The sequence below is a fragment of the Chiloscyllium plagiosum genome, unplaced genomic scaffold (genome assembly GCF_037043375.1).
Source record: "Chiloscyllium plagiosum isolate Xiang-an unplaced genomic scaffold, Cpla_swu_hap1 HiC_scaffold_5, whole genome shotgun sequence".
Lineage (NCBI taxonomy): Eukaryota > Metazoa > Chordata > Chondrichthyes > Orectolobiformes > Hemiscylliidae > Chiloscyllium > Chiloscyllium plagiosum.
The window spans coordinates 77,044,872-77,070,780 of NW_028270143.1; the positions used below are offsets into that span (position 1 = coordinate 77,044,872).

Consider the following 25,909-nt stretch of genomic DNA (forward strand, 5'->3'; position numbering starts at 1 on the left):
ATTTCCAACCTTGTGTGGAGTCTGTGTGGAGTTTGCACATTCTCCCCGTTTCTGCATGGGTTTCCTCCGGGTGCTCCGGTTTCCTCACACAGTCCAAAGATGTGCAGGTCAGGTAAATTGGCCATGCTAAATTGCCCATTGTGTTTAGTGCATTAGGCAGGGGTAAATGTAGAGGAATGGGTCTGGGTGGGTTACTCTTCGGAGGGTGGGTGTGGCCATGTTGGGCCGAATGGCCAGTTTCCACACTGTAGGAAATCTAATCATTATCCTTAGTCATACTTAGCAACATAAGGATCATATTGTGACCTTACAATGTTTGCAAACTCCTAACAATAATAAGAAGTATTGAAGGTAATAAATGCAGCAAGTCTGGCAAATTTAAGCTTGGAATGTAAGTACAAATTAGAATTGACAGCCCAAAGGCAGGATCAGGACTGCAGTTTAGATTGTGAAGGGAATAATTTAATTCAAATGTGTTAACTGTTCATATCAGTCTTAGTAATTTCCATCTTATCAACTATTGCTTAAAGTTAGAGTATCTGCAGCCTTCAGTTTTGAGGTAACAGCTTGTAACTACACAGTCTATTTGCTCAGTAAAGAGTCAAACACTTTTGAGTGCTTCATGCTAGTAGCTCCTGCTGTGATTTACTATCTATTTTGATTTGTGCTGGATGTTAAATGCACATCTTGTATCACATCCTGGTAGTGTGGACCTCGCTTAAGCATCAGTGAACAATCACATTCAGAAAGCTTTTCACAGTGAGGATATTGAAAATGCCACATTTATGCCGTGGGTACTGCTCTTTGAGACTTGTTTGGCTTGAGGTTGAATGAGAATAAAGTGGGAGTCATTACAAAATCAAGAGAGCCGTATTATGGGTAAATGATCCTATATTGCTCCTTTAGCATGGCTGGTGCTGATTAATCAATTTTATACCATAGCTGCTCTGGGAATAGTTGACAATTAGCTAAGTACAAAGTCAAAGAGTGTTTTCATCCCTCACATTGATCAACTAGATAGGGCAAAATAGGAAATGAGTTCTCACAGGTACTTTTTATTCATATGTAAAGTTCCCAGTTGTATCTTGCAATATTGTGGTGTCTCATGTGTGTGTTAGAAATGGATGCGCCAGTTTCAACAATCATGACTGTATACAAGGCTCTAGTAATCTTTGCAGTGTGGACTTCACTTTATTTAACGTTACTTTTATCTTGGCACCAACAATTTTGGGCTTTTCAGGCATTTAACAAGAGGGACGTCTTTCAGCTGGCTAAACAGCCAAGATTGAAGACAACAAATCAGGAAATGAAAATTGCTGCATTGACTATCTTTCAGTTTAGGTAATTGTTTGACATAGAATAAAAATCGAGGTATACACTTGGAATTAGGCTGGAAGCTGAAACATCGTAAGTACATTTTTTTTAAATTAAGAATATTTGGAATCTTTTTATCAGAATGGAGAAATTTGACCCTCCACAAATGTAATATTGAAGTTTCGGATGGATAAAGGCTTGTCAGCAGAAAGCATAACTTAACATCATTTAAAACCCCATTACACTTTTTATAACAAAGTCCCAGGAATGTATGAACACATGAATTAGGAGCAGGAGTAGGTTCCTTGTCTCCTTGAGCTTGCTCAACCATTTAGTAAGATAATCACTAATCTGATTACTCCACATGTTTTCCTACTCCCAAAAGGATAACCTTTTACCCCATTGTTTATTGAGATCTATCTACCTAGAACCAATAAATCTCTAGAATGCAGAAAGAGGCCTTTGACCCATCAAGTATGCACTCCTCCTCCAAAGAGCATCCCTAGCCCTATAACCCAACATTTCCCATGGCCAACCCACCTAACCTATACATCATTGAACACTATGGGGCAATTTAGCATAACCAATCCATCCAACCTGCATATTTTTTGGATTGTGGGAGAAAACCCACACAGACACAGGGAGAATGTACAAATTCCGCACAGTCACCTGAGGCTGGAATTGAGCCTGGGTCCCTGGCGCTGTGAGGCAGCTGTGCTAACCACTGAGCCACCATGCTGCCCTATGATTCTACCCTTGTCTTCAAAATATTCAAATAATCTGCTACTCTTGGCTTTTGAGGAAGAGAATTCCAAACTCTCATATCCCACTATGAGAAAGAAATTTTCCTCACCAGTTTTAACTGGCTGATCCCTTATTTTAAACAGAGGCCCTGGGTTTTAGATTCTCCTCTAAGAGGAAGCATCCTCTCAACATGCATCCTGATAACACCCTTCAAGGCTTCATCTCTTAGTTTTCTAAGCTCCAGTGGAGACAGGTCTAGCTGTCTGAACTTTCTAACTTGATCCAGGCTTTGGACAAACCGGGAACAGTTATTCTCAAAAGTGGTTGCACTTGTCAGTAATTTCTAGATGATTTCCATCTGCAAGTACTTAAAAGCACACCCTGTGGAGGGATAGGAAATCACTGGTAGCAACTACATGACTTCCACAATTAACTGCGCATGTGTGGATACCAGAAGTTGTTGTCAGTTTCAGAGGTGTAATAATAACAAGTACTGATACTGTTACTAAAATTACAATATCCATGTCCATATATCTCTCTCTGTAAATACGGTCAATTAATGATTGTACTAAATTCCCCTTTATTTTTTCATTTGCCTCTTCCCTACAGTATCATCTTTGAGGCTGTTTCAGCACTTTCCTGCTTAGATTGCCTTACCCAATAGTTATTTGAAGTTGCTAAAATTTATCTTGTGTACACATATTGTGCAACATTAGCTTTTTCAGTATCCACAGCTGCTTCTCTCCAAGGTCACCATCAGGACTCAAAGCTCATACATCATTAAAAGCTAAAATTCATCATATACTCACCACTGAAGATTAACTCAAAACAAGAATGCATTTAGTACTATCATATTGTACATGAAGTAATTTTAATTCAAGTGAGTTTTACAGTAACAAAGATGCCATTTTGATCCAGTTTCTGGATAGATGCAGAAGAGCACATCTCACCTTTCTCCTGTTCCTTGGTTTCATCAGTCACAGAAAATATTCTAAATGCTGCTTTCAACTTCTAAACACCCAGAATGAAAAACAAGTAATACTGGTGAATAAGACATACTGGTCAAATTCATCTTGCACATATTTTTTTCAAAATGGAGGACCAGTATGTTCGTTTCCAAATATTACTGTGTTTTGTTTTCTCTCAAGGGCAGTAGGCTGCCAATAGACACTGCACATTAGAAATTGGGTGGTGCAGGATTCGGACACTGCATTTTTTTTGGTCTGAATTTCCCCAGATTTGATGAGATGGAATTAGTTATGGTGAGGAAATGGCAGAGGAAGGGGAGCTATGCCAGGACAGCTTCCCATTGTATTCCTCCCAGGGAAAGACTAAAATCTGGATTAGCTGCCCGTTCTGTATAGATGCTGAAAATGTGTTGCTGGAAAAGCGCAGCAGGTCAGGCAGCATCCAAGGAGCAGGACAATCGACATTTCGGGCATGAGCCCTTCTTCAGGAATCTTCAGGAGCCTTCTCCTGCTCCTTGGATGCTGCCTGACCTGCTGCGCTTTTCCAGCAACACATTTTCAGCTCTGATCTCCAGCATCTGCAGTCCTCACTTTCTCCATTCTGTATAGATGGGCAACCTTAGGGGAGTTGTAGTCACACTCAGATACATTGCCAACATTGGAGCATCTCCAGCTGAGTGTGGAGGCTACCAGCACAACTGAGGTGACTGTTCAGAAGCAGACAAAGGGCCATTAAAGCCAGAGGCTGAATATTGAATTGACAGGTCTTTGGTGAAAGGTCACTACCAAGTCTGAGACTTCACCTCCCTCGATGGCCCTATTATTACTTTAGTTTTGTCAGTTCCATCTGGGCAGATGAGGGCAGAATCATTTTGAGACATCCTCATGCTCTCCTGCCTGTTGAGCAGTGTCTGCTTTTCCTGGTGGAGTTGCAAACCATCATTTCGGAGCCAGGCACTGGGCCTGCTGCATTGTGATCCAGCTCACTGCCCGTGGTAGGATGGTAAGGAATGGAAGGTTGAGTGGTCAGTGCACTAGGGACATGAGCAAACTCAGGGTCCACAATGTTGGTCAAGTAGTGAGGTGCTGATGCCTAACAGCATTTGTAGCTCTTTAAATTCTAGCACAGTTATCAGAGACATGTGTTCTGGTGCAAAGTCTTCTCATTCTACCAGTTGTCAGGCCCCATAATCGTTGGTGAGCATAACATGTAATTACAAATTTCCTGCTCCCTCCAACTTTATTGTGTAAGATGTTACCAGAAAGAAGTCACCTATTGATGTACGAAATAAGTTCAGGTATTTACAATGCAATTCTCAGTGGACAATGTGCAAAACTCAGAAGATGACATTGAGATTTGTTTGCAATTGACAATGAAGAGTGCAGTAAGGCATGCCAGGAATTGGACATAACTAAATATGAGCATTCGACTTCCTGAAACTGTAGTATTTGCATGCTGAACAGCAGAATCAGTCTGTAATAGACAGAGATAACAACACCAAAAGTTCAGATTTAATCTCTGCATTCCTGTCACATCCAGTTGTGAATGGTTGTGGATAATTAAATAACTAACTGGAGAACTTGATGCAACAGGTGTGCCCATTCTGAAAGATCATTGTCTTAGAATGACAAGACATACTGAAACCTATTAAAGAACAAGTTATATTAGACTTGGTAATGTATATTATATTACAAGTCAACATTAAATAAAGATGTCTTGTTAAAGAATCATCTGGTAAAAGTGATCATAACATAAACCGTGATATTCTTTAAGATGGATCCTGGTGGTAGTTCATTGGAGCTGACGTCATTATTTGCAGTAATTAGTCAGGCACATCTTACACACCATGCCAGGCTATCCAGCCAGAAAATGTTGGGCCTGTCAGCAATCAGAGTTGGCAAGCCTGCTTTGCCAATTGTATCGTGTCCTCATGTCCATCAGAATTTTTTTAAAGTGCCAATCTTTTGTTGATTCAGGATTAATGACCTAGACCTCACTGGCGGTGCTTAGCTTTCACCTTTCTGCTGTCAGTGTGTCTTACCACACTTGGTTTATCAAATTGCATTGAGATGCCATGTCCCAAGTCAAACAGACCAAACGAACTCCCAGAACAGGGGATTTCCTGCTTGGCTGTACCAGGACAGAAGTTGCCTCTGCTGAGGCAGACCACCATCCTAGCCACAATAGGAGAAAGCTACTGCTTTCAGGCAAAGCAAAAAAATGATTCTTTAGACTATACCATTGTATCATGTCCTCATTAGTACAGTGCTACACAGAAGAGAAGATGTACTGTTACAATTTCAAATAAGAAAATAGCCCTGTGACCCACTGAGTTTGTTCTTCCATGCATAACATCAATTCTACTTTTCCAACCGACTCCCATATGCATTGATTTCCTTACATACTAACCAGGTATTGATCTCAACCTTGACTGTCCCAGTTACTGAGCATCCATTGTCCTCTAGAGCAGAGAATTCCAAACATTTGCAACCCTTTGAATCAAGAGATTCCTGCTTTCTTCTGTTGTCAGGGCCAACCACTTGAGATAATCACATAAATTACAGACTCTCCAGTCTGGGGAATCAGCCTTTCTGCATCTACTTTGTCAGGTTCTCTCAGAATCTTATGCTTGATGTGATTGCCTTTCAAAAATCTAAACTCCAGAGACTACAGACATATTCTACTCAATTATTCCTCATAAAACCTGTGTATCCCTGGTACACCTTTGTTGTAATCTTTTTCTTATGTGGTGTAGCATTTTCTACAGATGGTGACCAAAATTGTATGGAGGTGTACAAGTGTGATCTTACCGAAGCTCTGCACAATTGTAGAAAGACTTCTTTAAACTTATGCTCTAAATTCCTTCCAATAAAGATACACATACTATTTGCTTTCTGAATAGCTTGCAAGCTGAATTCTTGTGCTGACCCTTCCCATTTACTTATGAATAGTTTTCAGCATTTTATCAATGACTGAAGTAAACTAGCTAGCCATTTAGTTGCTTGTTTTCTCTTTTCCTTCTTTTATGATATAACCGCTTTACATTTGCTGGGAATCATTTCATAATCAAAGAAAGTTTGAAAGATTGATGTGAGGAAAGCAACTAGAGGAGTCAGCATTATCTGGCAAGTGGGTGAAAGGAAAACCTGGAGTCCAGCACTAATTTATCTGGTGGGAGATATCAGACCACTGAGGGAGCAGCTTGGAGTGAAAGGCTATAAGTTGTGGGTGAGTCTCAAGACCTACATCACTGTGAGCCATTTAGTTGCTCAGAACCAGACAGAAGAGTGTGGTGCTGGAAATGCACAGCAGGTCAGACAGCGCCTGAGGAGCAGGAGAATCGACGTTTTGAGCATAAGTCCTTCATCAGGCTTTTCCAGCACCACGCTCTTGATTCTGATCTCCAGCATTTGCAGTCCCCACTTTCTCCCAGAACCAGCCAGCACTGAGTTTGACAGGAGAGTAAGAGAACAAATTTGTGACATCACAGAAAGTTACTGGTAAGAAACAACTACTAGGGATGGTCTTCTAATTGCTTAAATTAGGAAATTAAGAGCAAGTTTTTTTTGGATTTAAGTGCAAACACCAGGAATAAGGGAAAATCAAGGCCAATATCCTAAAGTAAATGAAAATAAAGTAAGGGAGTGAATTTTAAGATATAGCAGCTCAACTTGGTCAAGTGGAATGGATGGCTATAATATGTGGGAAGTCATGGGCTCCAATAGTGCCTTGAATGATCATACAAGTCAGAAAAGTGACTGAACCGGTAACTTAATACTAGGTTTCAGAACTCACACAATGACGGGACTCACTATGGTACTTCCAGGAACTGAGAGTTATGTGGATAGCACATTTGAAGAGGTGGTCACGTACCATAAGGACTTGGAGACATTGGTAACTGCCAAGCAGTCCAAGGAAGATAACTAGGTATTTGTTTTTTTTTAAATTCACTTATGGGACGTGAGCATTGCTGGCTGGCCAGCATTTATCACCTGTCCATAGCTGCCCTTGAACTGAATGACTCAGTAAGCCATTTTAGAGAATCACTGACATTGCCTTGGGTCACGAGTCACATGTAGGCCTAACCAGGTGAGGATAACAGATAGCCTTCCCACAAGGACATTACTGAGCTAAATGGATTTTTCCAACAATCAGTAATGGTTTTCTCATGGTTCTTAATTCCAGATTTCTTTCTTACTGAATTCAAATGCTGCCATCTGCTATGGCATGATACAAGCCTCTGTCCCTAGAACATTAGCTGAGTTTATGAATTAATAGTCCTGCTATAATATCACTAGGCCATCTCCTCCCTTGGTGTCTTCTCACAATCAGTTCTCCGTTTTGGAAACTGGTGAGTATATCAGTTCCTCAACAGAGTGCAATCAGATCCAGATTTGTGATACTATAAAGAGATCAGCTGCACACGAGGGAAGGAAGAAGACAGGAGAGGCAATTGTGAGAGGGCATTCATTAGGTGAATAGGCAGGCATTTCCGTGACCACTCCAGAATTGCCTCCCTGGTTCCAGGATCAAGGATGACATCGAGCAATTGCATGACATCCATCAGAGAGAGCAAACAGCTAGGGAATGTGGTCTGCATTTCATAGAATTTCATAGAATCCCTACAGTGTGGAAACAGGCCATTTGGCCCAACAAGTCCAGTTGTTACCAATGACTTTAGCAGGATGGGAGCCATCAGAGCTATGGAGCTAAGTAAAAAAAAAACAAGATTACTCCAATGTAGCAATCTTCAGATGCTACATAATGGGAATCCGATGCGCACATTAATTGTAAAAAGGCAGTGAAAGGAGAAGTAAGGCTGATTTGGGACTGAACACAGGGATTTACACATTGAGGAAAGAGGCAAGACTGAGATGTTAAATGAATACTCTGTGTTTATCTTTACCAAGGAAGTAGATTATTCCCAGGCCAAGGAAGAGGATGCTCTGTTGCTGGAAGGGTTCAGAATTGATAAGGAGGAAGTGATTGACAGGCAACCAATAACTAAAATTGATGAGGCACTGGGACCAGATGAAACCCATCCAAAGATATTGCAGGAATTCAGAGCAGAAATTGAAAGGAAATTGACCATAACTTTTCAGTCTTCCATAGAGTTAACGGCAGTGCCAGAGGGTTGGAGATTTGCAGGTAGTACAACATTTGCAGATAGTACAACATTCCATAAAATGCCACAGAGTAGACTTTTGGGAAAAGGTATACCTCATGGAATAAAAGGGACAATAGGAATGTGAATAAAGAAGTGACTGAGTTATAGAAAACAGAGAGTACTGTCAATGGATACTTTGGAGGCTGGAGGACAGTTTGTAGTGGAGTTCTCCAGGGGTCGGTATTGGGACTGCTGCTTTTGCTGATACATGTTAATGCTCTTGGTCTCTACGCACAAGGTTATAGTCCAACAGGCTTATTTGAAATTTTTGGATGTTTGAAGCTTTTGGATTGCTGCGAAGGGAAGCACACAGGTGCAGAATTTATAAGCAGAGAGATCAAAAGATCACACAAATGGTGTGAGTGGAGTGTCAACAGGCTGAATAATAAGTCTCCTCAGGTGATCAAAAGTGTCAGATGGTGTGAGTAAAGTGTCAACAGCTGAAAAGCAAGTGAAAGGATGACCTAGGATCCGATTAATTGAGGCAGAGAGATAATTGCAAAAAATTAAAAAATAAGATGGTGCTGAAGACAAACCTAATGGAATAACACAATAGGTATAAGAGTAATCCAGAACTGTACAAACTAATTAAAGTAGAGAGCTTATGACAATTCATCAGGGAGATGGTGTCAAAACAGGACAGTAAGAAAGATTTTACAAATACAGACAGTATGGTGGAATTACATGTAGCATGGCATGAACCCAAGATCACAGTTGCCGCAGTCTACATGGGTACAGAATTTGGCTATCAGTTTCTGCTCAGCGATTCTGTGTTATTGTGTATCTCAAAGGCTGCCTTGGAGGATGCTTATCTGAAATTCAGAAGCTGAATGTCCTTCACCGCTGAAGTGTTCCCTAACTGGGAGGGAACACTCCTGTCTGGCAATTGTTGTGTGATGTTAATTCATCAGTTGTCGTAGCATATGCATAGTCTTGTCAATATACCAAACAACAAACAATATCACACCTCTCCTCTTACCTCCATTTCCTCGAACCTGATTTATTGCATCCTTTGGTCCCGATGTGGTCTCCTTTACATTTGAGAGACCGAGCGCAAACCCGGGAATGGTTGAGGGGACATTTATGGTCCATATGCTCCAATCAACCCCACCTTCTGGTTGCCAGCCATTTCAACTTCCTCTCTCACTCCGCCAATTACATGATCATCCAGGGCCTCCTCCACTATCAAATTAAGGACAAACGCAAATTGGAAGGAGAACACCTCATCTTCCACCTCAGGAGCTGACAACCATACAGCCTTACCATAGATATCGCCAGTTTTCAAATCTCCCCACTCTCCATCTCATCCCAGGTCCAGCCCTCCCCCTCCACCCTGTCCCCTTGACCTGACCCAACCTGTCCATCTTCCTTCCCACCTATCCGCTCCACTCTTTCCACTGACAAATCACAATCACCTCCTACCTTTGCCCACCCATCGCCAACCCACCCACCTTTCCCCAGGCCCACCCACCTCCCTTTATTTATTTCTCAGCCCCTTCCCCTCCCTAGTCCTGATGAAAGGTTCCAACCTGAAATCTTGATTTCCCACTCTGATGCTGCTTGACCTGCTGCACATTTTATCGCCTCTGAATTTCCAACATCTGCAGTCTTATTTCCTATAGTCTTACACAGCCTCAGCAGTACATCTCTGCTCTTGTATACTACCTACCTTGAAGTGAAAGCTAATGTTGCATTTGCCTTCCTAACAGTCAACTGATCCTACATGTCAACAATCCTAACCTTAAGAAAATCCTGAGCTAAGACTCCCAGCTCACTTTGTGCTTCAATTTTCTGAAGCCTTTCCCTGTTTAGAAAATAGTCTGTGCCTATGTTCTTGCAGCCAAAGTGTTCTCACACCTCCCCACTTTGTATTCCACATGATACTTCTTTGTCCATGATCCTACCTTGTCCAAGACCTTCTACAGTCTCTCCATTTCCTCAACACTATCTATCCCTCCATCCATTTTTATGTAATCTGCAAACTTATCAACACTACCCTCAGTTCCTTCATTCAGATTGTTAATGTATAACTTGAATAGTTGTAGTCCCAACATTAATGCCTGCAGATCTCCAATAGTCAACAGCCACCATCCTGAAAAATACCCCTTCGTCCCCACTGTCTGCCTTCTGCCAGTCAGCTAATCCTCTATTCATGCCAGTGCCTCATGGGCTCTTATTTCATTTAGCAGCCTTCTGTGCAATACCTTGTCAATGGAGTTCTGGAAATCCAAATAGATCATGTCCACTGGATCTCTTTTGTCTAATTTGAAAGATGAAAGCAAAGACGCAATCTGGTTGAAATTTTCACATCATGCGAGTTCTGAAGAGAGTAATTTTTTTTTCCTATTCTGTCGTGAGAACGGGGTGTGGCTGACTGACCAGCATTTATTATTCAGCCCTAGTTGCTTGTGAGATAGGAAAAGGATCAAGAATGTTAGATCACAGATTTAAAGTGATTTGCACATGTAGCAAATGTGACATGAGAAAAAGCCTTTTTCACTGAATGAGTGAGTCAGGTCTAGAATGCAATGTGTGGAAGTGGTGGAGGTAGGTTCAATTGAGGAATTCAAGAGGGCAATTGATGATTATTTGAATAGAAAACATTTGCAAGCACACAGTCATGGCTATGACTTTAGCAATGGTCTGCTACACTGGCCAGAAACTAGAACAAGGTTAAAGAAAATACATACCTTATTGCACCAAAGGTTCTGAATGATCTGGTTTGGATAGAATCTCACATGCTCAATGATATATTGTAGGCCTGGGTTCCAAATGTAGGATTTCCTGTGCATTGAACTTCCTAGTGATCTGGACAAATTGTTAGTTTGGGTTCTAGGCCTAATGAGATTGGAGCTCTATTTTTTTTTCCTCTGTTTTGTTTTGGAGCTAGAAGCTTCAGCATGGCCTAAGTGTTTCATCTGAAAGGTAATGAGGAACTGGGTCATCGTCCTTCCTGACTCTGGGTTAGAGTACCTTGCTCTTTCTAATGTGCAAGATATTCCAGATATACCTTGAGTGTCCTCTGAGTCAGGGCCAGTATTGGAAGTCAAGGGCAAGGCATTTTGACTGCTGTTGTGAGATATGTAGTCCCAAAAGGTTTTGGGGCATTGATCCTGAATTAGAAAGAAACTTAATGTAGCATTTTGCATAACATTAAGACATTCCAAAGCCTTGCACACCTAATTAAGTATTTCTGTAGTTTATTCATGGTCTCTCTGTATTACTTCCTTTGATAGTTATACGTGGAAAAAGGTTTTAATTGTGTGTTTTCTCAATCATGCTTCCACAATGAAGTGTAAATCATAATTATAGAACTTTTCAATTGACTAAAATGTCACTAAAATTACTTTTCCATCATTAGCTCTGGTACAATAAGCTATGGAAGTTTACAGTTTTGATTTTATGTCACAAATTGTATTGTTTGAAAATAAATCAAAACCAAATCATATAAAGATCTTGAATTTACAGTGTGCTATTTTTCCATTCATGGCTATTTTGAATTGATTTTCAAAAGCAAATTTTTGAACACGAATTGCTTTTTCTTTGATGTTACCAGAAGTGATTTGGACTTTCCTGAAGTTTTCTTTGATTCTTTGTGGTAACTCATCGAAACAGGTTTCGAAAAGAGCAATGCATTTTCAATTGCACTCGTCACAATTATGCACAACACATTTGCCAAAACAAATGAATGTCTATAAAGTGAATTTGAAGAATATGGCAGCTATCTTAAAAGTAAGTGGAAATACCTCACCGAAAGAACACCTGAAGAAATAGTCTGTGGTCATGCATGCATTACAGTAAAGGTACAGTCCCAGAACATCATAGGGCTGCTCTGTCATTCGAGTGAGACAACTGCTGATGAGTTTAACCTGAGGGTCACCGTGTCTCGGGTGAAGTACAATGTTGAGAAGGCAGGGCTTTCATGGTAACTTTAGCCAGTGCATGAATTGAACCCATGCTGTTGTCATTAATCCTCTATAACTGAAACCAGCCATCCAGCCAACTGAACTAACCAAACCAGGACTTTGAACCACTTTTGAATTCCTAATAGTATTTATCGATAGTTTCCATAATGGGTTCGCTCAGGATAAATCCTGCTAACTGAAGTACCAGTTCTATGCATTTTGTATCAGAATTGTATGTAATTGATAACAAATTTGCTCTATTCTAATTTGGAGGCACTGAATACGCAAAGGTTACAAGCCCTGATAACATTCCGGCAATAGTACTGAAGACTTGCGCCCGTAGCCAAGCTTTCCAGTAAGTTACAATGTTGACATCTGCCTGACTATATGGAAAATTGCCCAAGTGTACATAAAAACGCAGGACAAGTCCACCCAGCCATTTACCGCCCCATCAGTCTATTCTTGATCATGAATAAAGTGTTGGAAAGTGTCATCAATAGTGCTATCAAGCAGCACTTGCTCAGCAATAACCTGCTCAATTACGCCCAGTTTGGGTTCCACCGGGGCCACTCAGCTCCTGACGTCATTACAATCTTGATCCAGACATGGACAAAGGAGCTGCATTCCAGAGATAAGAGTTGAGAGTGACAGTCCTTGGCATCAAGGCTGCATTCGACTGAGTATGGCATCAAGGAGCCCTCGCAAAACTGGAATCAATGGGTCTCAGGGGCAAAGTCTCTGGTGGTTGGAGTCATACCTGACACATAGGAGGATGGTCAAAGTTGTTGGATGTCAGTTATCTCAGTTTCAGGACATCACTGCTGGAGTTCCTCAGGGCAGTGCCCTAGACCCAACCATCTTCAGCTGCTTCCCTCCATCATCAGGTGAGAAGTGAGGATGTTCACCAGTGATTGCAGCATGTTCAGCACCATTCACGACTCTTCAGAACTTGAAGCAGTCCTTGTCTGAATGCAAAAAGATCCAAACTTGGGCTGACAAGTGGCAAGTAATGTTTGTGCCCCATAAATGCCAAGACACAAGTCAGAAGTGTGATGGTATACTCCCCACTTGTCTGGATGGGTGCAGCCCCAACAACACTCAAGAGACTTGACACCATCGAGGGCAAAGCAGCCCATTTGATTGGCAGACCATCCACAAACATCTACTCCCTCCACCACCAATGCTCAGTAGCAGCAATGTGTACTATCTATAAGATGCAGTGCAGAAATTTACCAAAGATCCTCAGACAGCACCTTCCAAACCCATGATCACTTCCATCTTGAAGGACAAGTGCAGCAGATACATGGGAACACCATCACTTTCAAATTCCCCTCCAAGCCACTCACCATCCTGACTTGGAAATATATCACTGTTCCTTCACTGTTGCTGGGTCAGAATCCTGGAATTCCCTCCTTTATGGCATTGTGGGTCAACCCACAAGGTAGAGAGCAGCGGTTCAAGAAGGCAGCTCACCACCATGTTCTCAAGAGCAACTGTGGACTGGCAATAAATCCTGACCAGTCAGTAATGCCCACATCCCACAAAATGAATAAAAAATAAATTAAGAATGAAACTGAGAGCGTCTACCTGGAATAGGGACTGATAAATTCACAGGAGGACATTGATAGTTCTTAACTCTGAGCTGAATTGTTTGATCCTTTAGTACTTTGCATTTTAAAAAAATTATCACTGCTCATTATTTCTTAAACAATTCTTGAACAGTTGAAGATTTTCTCCTTTTACGCTATGTTAACAGGACATACCAATCAACAGCTTATGTGAAAAATGTCCCTGCATTTCCATAAAATTAGCATACTGAGCTATCGTCACAGAGTGCCTTAGAAGGTATGTGGAAGGTTTATACCAGCAAATGTTCGAGGCTAAAATTAGCTGCCTGGCCACTTCGTGTGAATATAGTTTCCCCTGTGTGTGTACACAGCTAATTTCATACAAAAGAAACATGAATGGCTTTGATAAAGCAAACAGGGAGTAGCTTTTCTTGCAATGACTGGAGGCGTCAGTAATAAGAGGGCAGAAATGCAAAGTAATTGCTCAAATAGGGCATTTTTATTTTATGTGATATATTTCCATAATCTGGAATATGAAAGGAAGTGAAAATAAATTCAATCAAGAAAGATATGGATAAATTCTTCGAGGGTACATCTTAAGGTGAGAAAGCTGGACAGCAGAACCATTTAAAAACTCCTTCAAAAGAGTCAGCATCGGTACAGTAAGTTGAATGTTTCACTGTAACTCAGTACATGCGACAACAATAAATCAATCACTCAATCAAGACTGCCCTGCTGAAGTCAGTGTAGAGCAGTCAGATCCAATTGCAGATTCCCTGTCCAAAATCCATTTTGGAGAGCACATCCCACACGCTGGTGTGTGATATCCTGCCAAAGGCCTTCGCTGGTCCATATTGAAGAGGCAGGTGTACACTCTCGCCTGTCCTACACATAGACAAACATATCCTGAGGAGCGTGAGTCTTGCTCTTTGCCTTGAAGGCTTGTTACTGGGTCAGAATCCTGGAATTCCCTCTCTAATGGCAGTGTGGGTCAACCCAGAATGGTTCAGGGTCCGCTCTGTGGAGCAGGATGAGATGTGCTCGCATTTCTTCTTCCACAAGGTGCACAGGAAAGCTCTGTGACCATAGCCTGAAGGAAGAAGATGGTTTGATGGTATATTCTAGTCTGGCATCCTGAGGATCAGCAAATCCTTTTAGGCCAGACTGTATGACATTCCACAGACAGTGTGGCCTTCGAGTTATTCCTGTCCTCTGAGAACAGAAAGTGGGAGCAGCTGGACCAACCATGATCTTTGGGTGAGCTAACCAAGGCCCTCAAATCCTTTGAAAAGAATAAAACTCCTGGAAGGGATGGCTTACCGGCTGAGTTGCACTGTGGGCCTTGATAAGCCAGGGCCTGCTTGAGGTATATGAACGTATGCTTCTGGCAGGTGTGATGTGTGTGAATCCATGAGGAAAGGTATCATCACCCTCATCTACAAGCGGAAGTAGGAAAGGGAGGAAATCAGGAATTGACAACCGATTTCACTGCTGAATGTGTTTTACAAAATTCGGTCTAATCTCATTGCCACCTGGTGATTCACTCCGACCCAACCTGTGCTGTACTGGGCCAGAGGATCTCTGAGAGACTCACGCTCCTCAGGATATGTTTGTCTATGTGTAGGACAGGCGAGAGTGTACACCCGCCTCATCAATATGGACCAGCGAAGGCCTTTGGCAGGATATCACACACCAGCAGGTGGGATGTGCTCTCCAAAATGGACTTTGGACAGGGAATCTGCAATTGGATCTGACTGCTCCACACTGACTTCGGTAGTGTAGTCTTGATTGAGTTATTGATTTATTGTTGTCGCATGTACTGAGTTACAGTGAGAGATGTTTTGCATGCTGTACAGGCAGATTGGACCAAACAAAGTGCATCAGGATGGCAGAGCAGAGTTCAGAATACAGTATGACAGCTGCAGAGAAGGTGCAGAGAAAGAGATCAGAATTAACATTTAAGAAGTCCATTTGAAAGTCTGATAACAGTGGGAAAGAAGCTGTTCTTAAATTTATTTGTATGTTTATACAAATTTCTATATCTTCTGCCCCATCGGAAGAGGGTGGAAGAGAGTATAGCTGGGGTGGAGGAGACCTTTGATTTTGTTGGTTGCTTTCCCGAGGCAGCAGAAAATATCGATGGAGTCAATGGATAGAAGGCTGGTTTGGGTGATGGATGCGGCTTTGGGCAGGGAATCTGTAGGTTATTGCAGTCTTGGGAAGAGCAGTTGCCAAGCTACACTGTGATGCATCCAGATATGATGTTTCCTATGGTGCATCTATGAAAATTTAGATTTTTAATTCTAAAGTCTTTATAGACATGCTGAATTTCCTTAGCCTCCTGAGGAAGTAGACTCATTCTATGCTTTCTTGACTGTTGCTTTGACATGGCTGGACCAGGATGTTGGTTAATGTCACTCCCAGGGACTTGACGCTGTCAACCATCTCCATCTCAGCACCATTGCAGACAGGGGCGTGCCCTCCGATCTGCTTCCTGAAGTCAAGATCAACTCTTTTATTTTGTTGACATTGGGGGAGAGATTGTTGTCTTTACACCATGCCGCTAAGCACTCAATCTCTTTCCTGTACTCTGTCTCATCATTGTTTGTGATCTGACCTCCCATGGTAGTGTCAGCGGCAAACCTGTAAATGGAGTTGGGGTGAAATTTGGCCACATAGTCGTGAGTATATAAGGAGTACAGTTAGAGGCTGAGCAGGCAGCCGTACAGGGCACCGGTGTTGAGGATTATCATAGAGGAGTTGTTGTCGCCTATTCTTACTGATTGTAGTCTATGGGTCAGGAAGTCAAGGATCCAGTAACAGAGGGAGGAGTCGAGATCTAGTATCAGTGTTTAGAGACGAGTTTGTTTGGAATTATGGTGTTTAAGTTGGAACTGTAGTCAATAACTATGAATTTGATGTAAGTATCCTTGTCATCCATATATTGCAGAGGTGAGTGTAGGGCCAGAGAGATGGTGTCTGCCATGAACTTGTCGCATTGGTAGAAGAATTGCAAAGGATCAAGGTAATACACTAGACTGGAGTGCAGGTGAGCCAGGAGTAACCTCTCAAAGCACTTGATAATTATTCAGGTCAGAGCCACTGGTTGCACGCTGTATGATTTTCCTTCGGCACCAGTATTATGGTGGTCTTCTTAAAGCAGATGGGGACTTCAGATCGTAGGAAGGAGAGGTGAAAGATGTCAGTGAATACTCCCATCAGCTCGTCTACATAGGATCTGAGTGCACTGCTGGGGCTCCATCTGGGCCGGACACTTTCCGTAGGTTCCCTCTTAAGAAGGCTGATCTAACATCTGTGGCAGTGACCGAGGGTACAGATGCATTCAAGGCTGTTGGGCTAAGTGACATCATTTCACTGACCTTCTGTTCAAAGTGAACATACCATGTTTTGAGCTCATTGTGTAGGGGATGTACTGTTGCCCACAATTCTGTTCGACCTCACTTTGAGTCCATTATGTTGTGTAAGCCTTACCACAAAAAAAAGTGTCCATGTAGTTAGTCTGGGTCTCAAGCTTAGTTTGGTATTGACTCTTGATGGCTTTGCGAAGATCATACCTGGATCTCCTGTATAAGTCAGAGTCATCCCCGTGAATGCCTTACACCTGGACTTGAGTAGGGAGTGGGTCCCCCAGTTTATCTGTGGTTTCCTTTTGGGGAACGTTCAGATTAACTTCTTCGGCATGCAGCCTTCTACATACTTACTTATGTGGTTTGTAATGGTAGTGGCATACTCGTTTAGATTGGCTGCTGAGTTCTTGAGTATGGACCAGTCCACCAACTCTAAGCAGTCCCATAGAAACCCTTCCATTGCCTCAGACCAACATGACACTACTTACTGTATTGGGTCCTCACTGCTTCAATTTCTGCTTGTAAACTGAGAGGAGGAGCACACCATTGTGATCTGATTTTCCAAAATGCGGATGGGAGATGGAACATTCGGCATTGTTAATGTTTGTACAGAAATGATCAAGGATGTTCGGACTGCTGGTGGGATAGCAGACACGTTGATGGTATCTTGGTAACATGGTTTTAGACAATAGGTGCAGGAGTAGGCCATTCTGCCCTTCGAGCCTGCACCACCATTCAATATGATCATGGCTGATCATCCTTAATCAGTATCCTGTTCCTGCCTTATCTCCATAACTCTTGATTCCACTATCCTTAAGAGCTCTATCCAACTCTTTCTTAAATGAATCCAGAGACTGGGCCTCCACTGCCCTCTGGGGCAGAGCATTTCACACAGCCACCACTCTCTGGGTGAAGAAGTTTCTCCTCATCTTGTCCTAAATGGTCTACCCCGTATTTTTAAGCTCTAGTTCGGCACTCATCCATCAGTGGAAACATGTTTCCTGCCTCCAGAGTGTCCAATTCTTTAATAATCTTATATGTCTCAATCAGATCCCCTCTCAGTCTTCTAAACTCAAGGGTATACAAGCCCAGTCGCTCCAGTCTTTCAGTGTAAGGTAATCCCGCCATTCCAGGAATTGAACTTGTGAACCTACGCTGCACTCCCTCAATAGCCAGAATGTCTTTCCTCAAATTTGGAGACTAGAACTGCACACAGTACTCCCGGTGTGGTCTCACCAGGGCCCTGTACAGCTGCAGAAGAACCTCTTTGCTTCTATACTCAATCCCCCTTGTTATGAAGGCCAGCATGCTATTAGCCTTCTTCACTACCTGCTGTACCTGCATGCTTGCCTTCATTGACTGATATACTAGAACACCCAGATCTCTCTGTACTGCCCCTTTACCTAAATTGATTCCATTTAGGTAGTAATCTGCCTTCCTGTTCTTGCCACCAAAGTGAATAACCATACATTTATCCACATTAAACTGCATCAGCCATGCATCTGACCACTCACCTAACTTGTCCAGGTCACCCTGTAATCTCCTAACATCCTCATCACATTTCATCCTGCCACCCAGCTTAGTATCATCAGCAAATACCATCTTCTATATCATTAACATATATTGTAAAAAGCTGCGGTCCTAGTACTGATCCCTGCGGTACCCCACTGGTCACTGCCTGCCATTCCGAAATGGAGCTGTTTATCACTACTCTTTGTTTCCTATCAGCCAACCAACTTTCAATCCAATCTAGTACTTTGCCCCCAATACCATGCGTCCTAATTTTGCTCACTAACCTCCTATGTGGGACTTTATCAAAAGCTTTCTGAAAGTCCAGGTACACCACATCTACTGGATCTCCCTCGTCCATCTTCAGAGTTACATCCTCAAAAAATTCCAGAAGATGAGTCAAGCATGATTTCCCCTTCATAAATCCATGCTGACTCTGACCTATCCTGTTACTACTATCCAGATGTGTCGTAATTTCATCCTTTATAATTGACTCCAGCATCTTTCCCACCACTGAGGTCAGACTAACTGGTCTATAATTTCCTGCTTTCTCTCTCCCACCTTTCTTAAAAGGTGTGACAACATTAGCCACCCTCCAAAATGCAGGAACTGATCCCGAATCTATCGAACTCTGGAAAATAATCACCAACGCATCCATGATTTCCCGAGCCACCTCCTTCAGTACCCTGGGATGTAGACCATCAGGCCCCGGGGACTTATCAACCTTCAGACCTAACAGTCTCTCTAACACCAATTCCTGGCAAATATAAATTCCGTTAAGTTCAGGTCCTTCAGCCACTGTTACCTCAGGGAGATTGCTTGTGTCTTCCCCAGTGAACACAGATCTGAAGTACCAATTCAATTCTTCTGTCATTTCTTTGTTCCCCGTAATATATTCCCCTGTTTCTGTCTTCAAGGGCCCAATTTTAGTCTTCACCAATTTTTTGCTTTTCACATACCTAAAAAAGCTTTTACTATCCTCCTTTATATTATTGCCCAGTTTACCTTCGTATCTCATTTTTTCTCTGCGTATTTCCTTCTTAGTAATCCTCTGTTGTTCTTTAAAAGCTTCCCAGTCCTCCGTTTTCCCACTTATCTTTGCTATATATTGAGGTTAGCCCAGTTGAAATCACTGCTTAAGATGAACAAGCCCTCAGTTGTATACTTCATCAAGTGACTCTTCACTTCTGAATAGATGGGACGTAGAATGCTGTTAGGACAGTGGAAGTAGGAGGGACAGCACTTTACTGTATGATATTCTCGGTCCGGGCAGCTGCAACTTGCCCAGGGTCGCCACGTCTGAGCACCAGGAGGTGTCGATTAGGGAGCAGACCCCACCGCAACTTGCCTTGCCCAGAGTGATCCATTTGGTGAACTGAGAAAATCTTAGCTTGTAAGGTCTCGTCAGGTGTAGCAGGAGTGAGCCATGTCTCTGTGAAACAGAGCGCACAGCAATCTCTTAATTCCCTTTGGAAGGTAAGTTTAACTTTAAGTTCATCCATTTTGTTCTCAGTGGCTTGGACATTTACCAGGAACATGCTGGGGAGGGGGGTCCTTGAAACCCCGAAGGTTCAGTCTCACCTGAAATCTGGTGTGGCTCCCACATTTCTTGGATAGGTGTTTGCTCCTCGTCAATCCCGAGCACTGGTGAGGGAAGTCTGCTGTTCCGAGAGGTATCTGTATGCTACCAGTGGGGTCCTGAGCACCACTCATTGCTTTGAGAATTCCAAGGGGTCTTGTGGCTAGTTCGGTCGGGTCTCAGTTCCAGGTTTCCATGAGAAAGTCAGGCTTGCGAGAAGTCAGTAGGCCCTCTGTCAGCCTCGGCTTGCCATTCCAATGTTGGTAGTCAATCCTCATTGATTGTAGAATCTTTAAAGCTGTAAGAGAACATTTATGGTCATTCTGATAAACTTAGAATAGAAGTTAAGAAGAGCAGAATAATTATAACATATGTAAGAATAGGCAGCAGATGTCACCAGGCTCTTGTGCCATCTTGGAAAGTTCAGACATGCTCAATCAATGGGTGGGAATCAGAAAGCTTCCTGATCAGATCCAGAGTCAGGTGGGGCTGCCCACTCTCTCCTGCCTTGTTTCTATGTGTAGAGTCCTTTGCTGAATCCATCAGGAAGGATGCGAGGCTGAGACAGGTGACTATTCCAGGCAGTGGAGACCTCCAGCTCAAAGCTTCCCTGTACCTGGATGACATTACCATTTTCTGCTCGGATCCACTGTCAGTGCACAGACCCATGAGCATCTGAACTCTCCAAGGTAAATCGAGGCAAGAGCGACGCCATCTTCTTTGGAAATTGGGCCAACTATTTCTTTATCCCCTTCTCCATCAGGAGTGATTACCTGAAGGTGCTGGGTATTTGGTTCATAGGGGCTGAGGCATATACCTAAACGTGGGAAGTGTATTGCCAAGATGAGGCAGAAACTGGGCTTTTGGGATCACCACTCCCTCTCCATTGTGGGTAAAAACCTGGCCGTCAGGTATGAGGCACTCTCTCTGTTGTTGAACGTGGTGCATCTCAGGCATTTTCCCTAAACCTGTACTGCTGCAGTCACCCAAGTCATCTTTGATTTTGTTTGAAGGGGGAAGATGGACCAATTCCAAAGACATACCCTATATAAAGCATTGAACAAAGGGGGGAAGAATGTACTCAAATGTCATCCTCATCCTCATGATCATCTTCATGTGTGGCTGCATTAGGCTGTGCGTAGACCCTTGGTATACAAACACCAAGTGTCACTACTTACTGTTCTACCTGTCCCCAGTGTTATGAAAGATAATTTCTAAGATGTGCAGAAACAACTCTGTCCTTCAGTGTGATAAAGATTAGATTCCACCATCGGCTATTCCCATTGCTTTAGGCCACAATAAAATATTGAACAGCAAATTGCTATGTGTGAGTTTGTAAATCAGATTGTCCCTATAACTTTTCAGGTAATGTCGTTTCTCATCTTAACACTGAGAGATACACACAACCTCAGGAATGTTAGGTAGATCTCCATTCTTAAGCAATTCAGACATTTCTAATTTTGAATAATCTGTTTTAAATTCAAGTTCAAAATTATCTTAATTGGAAGGTTAAAGAAGAATACAGAAGATGAAAATAATGGATAAACTTTATAAAGGACTATAACAATACAAAAATAATGCCTTGTTACTTTGTAAACGACAAGTACAGTGGAAAAACTGGAAGGAATATCTGAAATAATTATATTGTACAAAGATTGAAGGAGGGAGGAATAACACGTTTCCTACACTACAATAGTGACTGCACTTCAAAAATACTTAATTGGTTGTGAAGTGGTTTGAGATGCCCTGAGGTTGTGTGAGCTGCTACATAAATGCAAGTTCTGTAAATAATCATAATAATGAAGGATGCTGGAGAGAGTGTGGACGCTGCTATTATAAGATGTTTGACCAATCTCCGGCATTAAAAGCTACTTTTCTCAAGCAGATCACACTTTGAGAGAAGGAGATAGCAAGAAATTACAGGTCATTCCATTTGACAGCAACAGTAATAAATGTGCTGTATAATAGTGAGTACTGTGATAAATGGCATACTTAAAATGCTAATTTCTGTTTAATTTGTTTATTCTCTCTTGGTTTATATGTGAAAAGATAATTTATATGTCATAATTGAGTTACCCTTGGATTAAATGCATTAAATGTATTTTGTGTAACGCCTTCTACTCAGTTGTGAAGCTTCCAATGTGCTCCAAATTATCTTGAACCCGCATCTTTTATCATTAGAAATCCGGTGAGCAGAAGTAAGTATGGTGATGTTCTTTAGGATTTACAGAAGCATGAACCCTTCATCTAATGACCTGTTCCAAGATGGACCAAGGGGCCCTACTTTGGCAGTTGTTGCCAGATTCAGTCCAATGTCTTGGCATAGGAAAGGCATAACTGGCTACTTCCACCATTTCTCTGAGGCCTTCGATGATCTTCGTTAACATCATTGCTACAGATTGAAGAATTCATGCAGAAGTTCTGACTAACCAAGACTATTTCTTGGAGCCAAGAATTTCTAAAAGGATATTTTTAAAAGGCTGACAAGATTTTCTTAACAAGACTTTCAGAGAGTTCTGCCATTTCTTTGTTTAGTTTTGGGAGAAAAATCTTGTAAATGCCAGGCCAATGGTGCACATGCTATTAAATAATTGGACATAGGAAAGTTTGAGATCATTAACTTCATTTTCATGCTCAATCCCTTTTTCAAATACTTGTGGAAGCTCTGACTATCTGTCTATCTAGTTTTCGCTCTTACTCTAGTTTCTCATTTTTTAAACTCATTCTTTCGTGTTTTGTAAGTTCTATCCAATCTATGCACCAGTCTTTGCAGATTTCTATGCTTTTTAAAAAAAATGGCACAGGATTATCTTCTTGAGTCTTTCCTCCAACTAGATGTTGTGTAAGGAAGGATAATGGCAACTCTCTTTCTAAAAGAAGTACTGGCAAGTTTTGAGAAGATTTGTAGCTCAGGTTGAGGCTCTGGATGTAAGTTTGCTCGCTGAGTGGATTTCCAGACATTTCGTCACCATAGTAGGTAACATCATCTGTGAGCCTCCAGTGAAACACTGGTTTTATGGCCCGCTTTCTATTTATGTGTTTACGTTTCCTCGGGTTAGTGATGTCATTTCCTGTTCTTTTTCTCAGTGGATGGTTAATAGGGTCCAAGTCAATGTGTTTGTTGTTGGAGTTCTGGTTGGAATGTCATGCTTCTAGGAATTCTCGTGTGTATCTCTTTGACTTGCCCTAGGATAGTTGTGTTATCCCAGTTGAAATGGTGTCCTTATTCATCTGTATGTAAGTATACTAGTGAGAGTGGATCATGTCTTAGATTAGATTACTTACAGTGTGGAAACAGACCCTTCGGCCCAACAAGTCCACACCGACCCACCGAAGCGCAACCCACCCAGACCCATTCCCCTACATTTACCCCTTCACCTAACATTACGGGCAATTTAACATGGACAATTCACCTAACCTGCAGATTTTTGGACTGTGAGAGAAAACCAGAGCATCCAGAGGAAACCCATGCAGACATGGGGAGAATGTGCAAACTCCACACAGTCAGTCGCCTGAGGTGGGAATTGAACCCGGGTCTCTGGCGCTGTGAGGCAGCAGTGCTAACTACTGTGCCACCGTGCCACCCACTTTTTGTGGCTAGTTGATGTTCATGTGTCCTGGTGCCTAATTTTCTGCCTGTTTATCCAATGTAGTGTTTGTTACGGTTCTTGCAAGGTATTTTGTAAATGGCATTAGTTTCGCTTGTTGTCTGTGTAGGGTCTTTCAAGTTCATTAGCTGCTATTTTAGTGCGTTGGTGGGTTTGTGGGCCACTATGATGCCAAGGGGTCTGAGTAGCCTGGCAGTCATGAGATGTTTTTGATGTAGGGGAGAGTGGCTAGGATTTCTGGATGTATTTTGTCTGCTTGTTTGGGTTTATTGCTGAGAAATCAGGGGACTGTATTCATCAGGTGCCAATTCTTTTTGAATACACCACATAGGTGATTTTCCTCTGCTCTTCATAGTTCCTCTGTGCTGCAATGTATGGTGGCTTATTGAAATAATGTTCTAATGCAGCTTCATTTGTGGGTGTTGGGATGATTGCTTCTGTAGTTCACTATTTTGTCCGTAAGTGTTGTTTTCCTGTAGATACTGGTTTGAAGTTCCCATTTGGCTGTTCGCTCTACTGTGACATCTAGGAATGGCAGTTTCTTGTTGTTTTCCTCCTCTGCCAGTAAGGGTATTGTTAATGGTCTTGAAGGTTTTCTCTAATTTGTTTCATTTATGGTGTCATCCATGTACCTGACCCAAAGTTTGTTTGAGTCTGTGCATCACACCTCTGCTAAGAACCTTGATATTGAACATCCCATGAGTGTTCCATTAGTTTGTCTGTAGGTTTTGTTGTTGAAAGTGAAGTGTGTGGTAAAGTATAGGTCCACTAGCTTGACAATATCCTTGCTGATGAAATTGGTGGTGTTTGGTGTATGTGTCTTTGGGTCTTCTAATAGTGCAGTCAGTGTTTCCTTGACCAGGCTGATGTTGATGGATGTTCAAACACTACATTGGACAAACAGGCAGAAAACTAGGCACTAGGATACATTAACATCAGCTAGCCACAAAAAGACATGACCCACTGTCACTAGTATCTTTACATACAGATGAGGAAGGACACCACTTCGACTGGGACAACACAACAATCCTAGGACAAGCCAAACAGAGACATGCATGAGAACTCCTAGAAGCATGGCATTCCAACTGGAACTTTATCAACAAACACATTGACTTAGACGCCATTTACCACCCTCTGAGAAAAAGAATGGGAAATGACATCACCACAGGAAATTACACCACCACAGGAAATGACATCACCAACCCAAGAAACCTAAACACATAAATAGAAAGTGGGTCACTAACACCAGTGCTTCACCGGAGGCTCACTGATGATATTACCTAGGATGGTGTTGAAACGTCTGAAAACAAACCTTCCAGTTCAACGAGCAAACTTACATCCAGCAGTACAGTATATTCAGAATAGGTAATTTATACTATGAAGATAAATGCTAAGACCCACCGCCAAGGTGAAATGAAGCCAGGTAAAGTATTAAACTTATGGAAAAAGCATACAATTATGCAAAGGTTCGTGACATGTCAAATAATTGGCCAGAATATAAAGAACAAGAGACTAAAAGTTCAATGAGAAAAAAGCATGTTAGAAAATGAGAGAAAGCTATCTTGAAATGTAAAAACCAGAAGGAAGAGTTTCTACAGGTATCTAAAATGGGAAGAGTAAGCAAAGTGAGTCTGTACTAAACAGTAGGACAGTGAAGAACAGTGGCAGATATTTAAGGAGATATTGAATTGGTCCTCACTAAATAATATTACAGAGAGAAGACATGAGGGGAAACCGCATCAATGGCTAAGCAAGGAAGTTAAAGATAACGTAAGAGCAAACAGTAAGGCAAACTGAATTGAAAATATCAGTGGTAGCTGGAGGATTTGAAAACCGTTAAGGACCAACAAAGGATTACTGAAAATGAAATAAAAAGAGCAATGTTTAATTATGAAACGACAGGTGTCTGATTACCAATATCCTAGAGTCTTAAAGGAAGTAGCAGCAAAGATAATGGATGCATTTGTTATAATATTCCAAAATTCCGTGGATTTTGGGAAGATTCCAGTGGTTTGGAAAATTAGTAATATAATATCCTTTTCAAAAAGGGAGGAAGGTAGAAAGTAGGAAACTGCAGACCAATTAGTTTAAAATCTGTTGGTCGGGAAATTGTTGGAATCCATTTTTAAAGAAGTAGTAAGGGGACATTTGGAAAATCACAATGCAATCCATCAGAGC

General features: G+C 41.9%; 1 protein-coding gene across 5 annotated transcripts in view; it reads left to right on the forward strand.

Annotated features, from left to right (window-relative positions):
* Positions 1-25,909, forward strand: part of znf804b (zinc finger protein 804B) — an 870,963-nt gene that overhangs the window by 790,722 nt on the left and 54,332 nt on the right. The window lies entirely within an intron of this gene.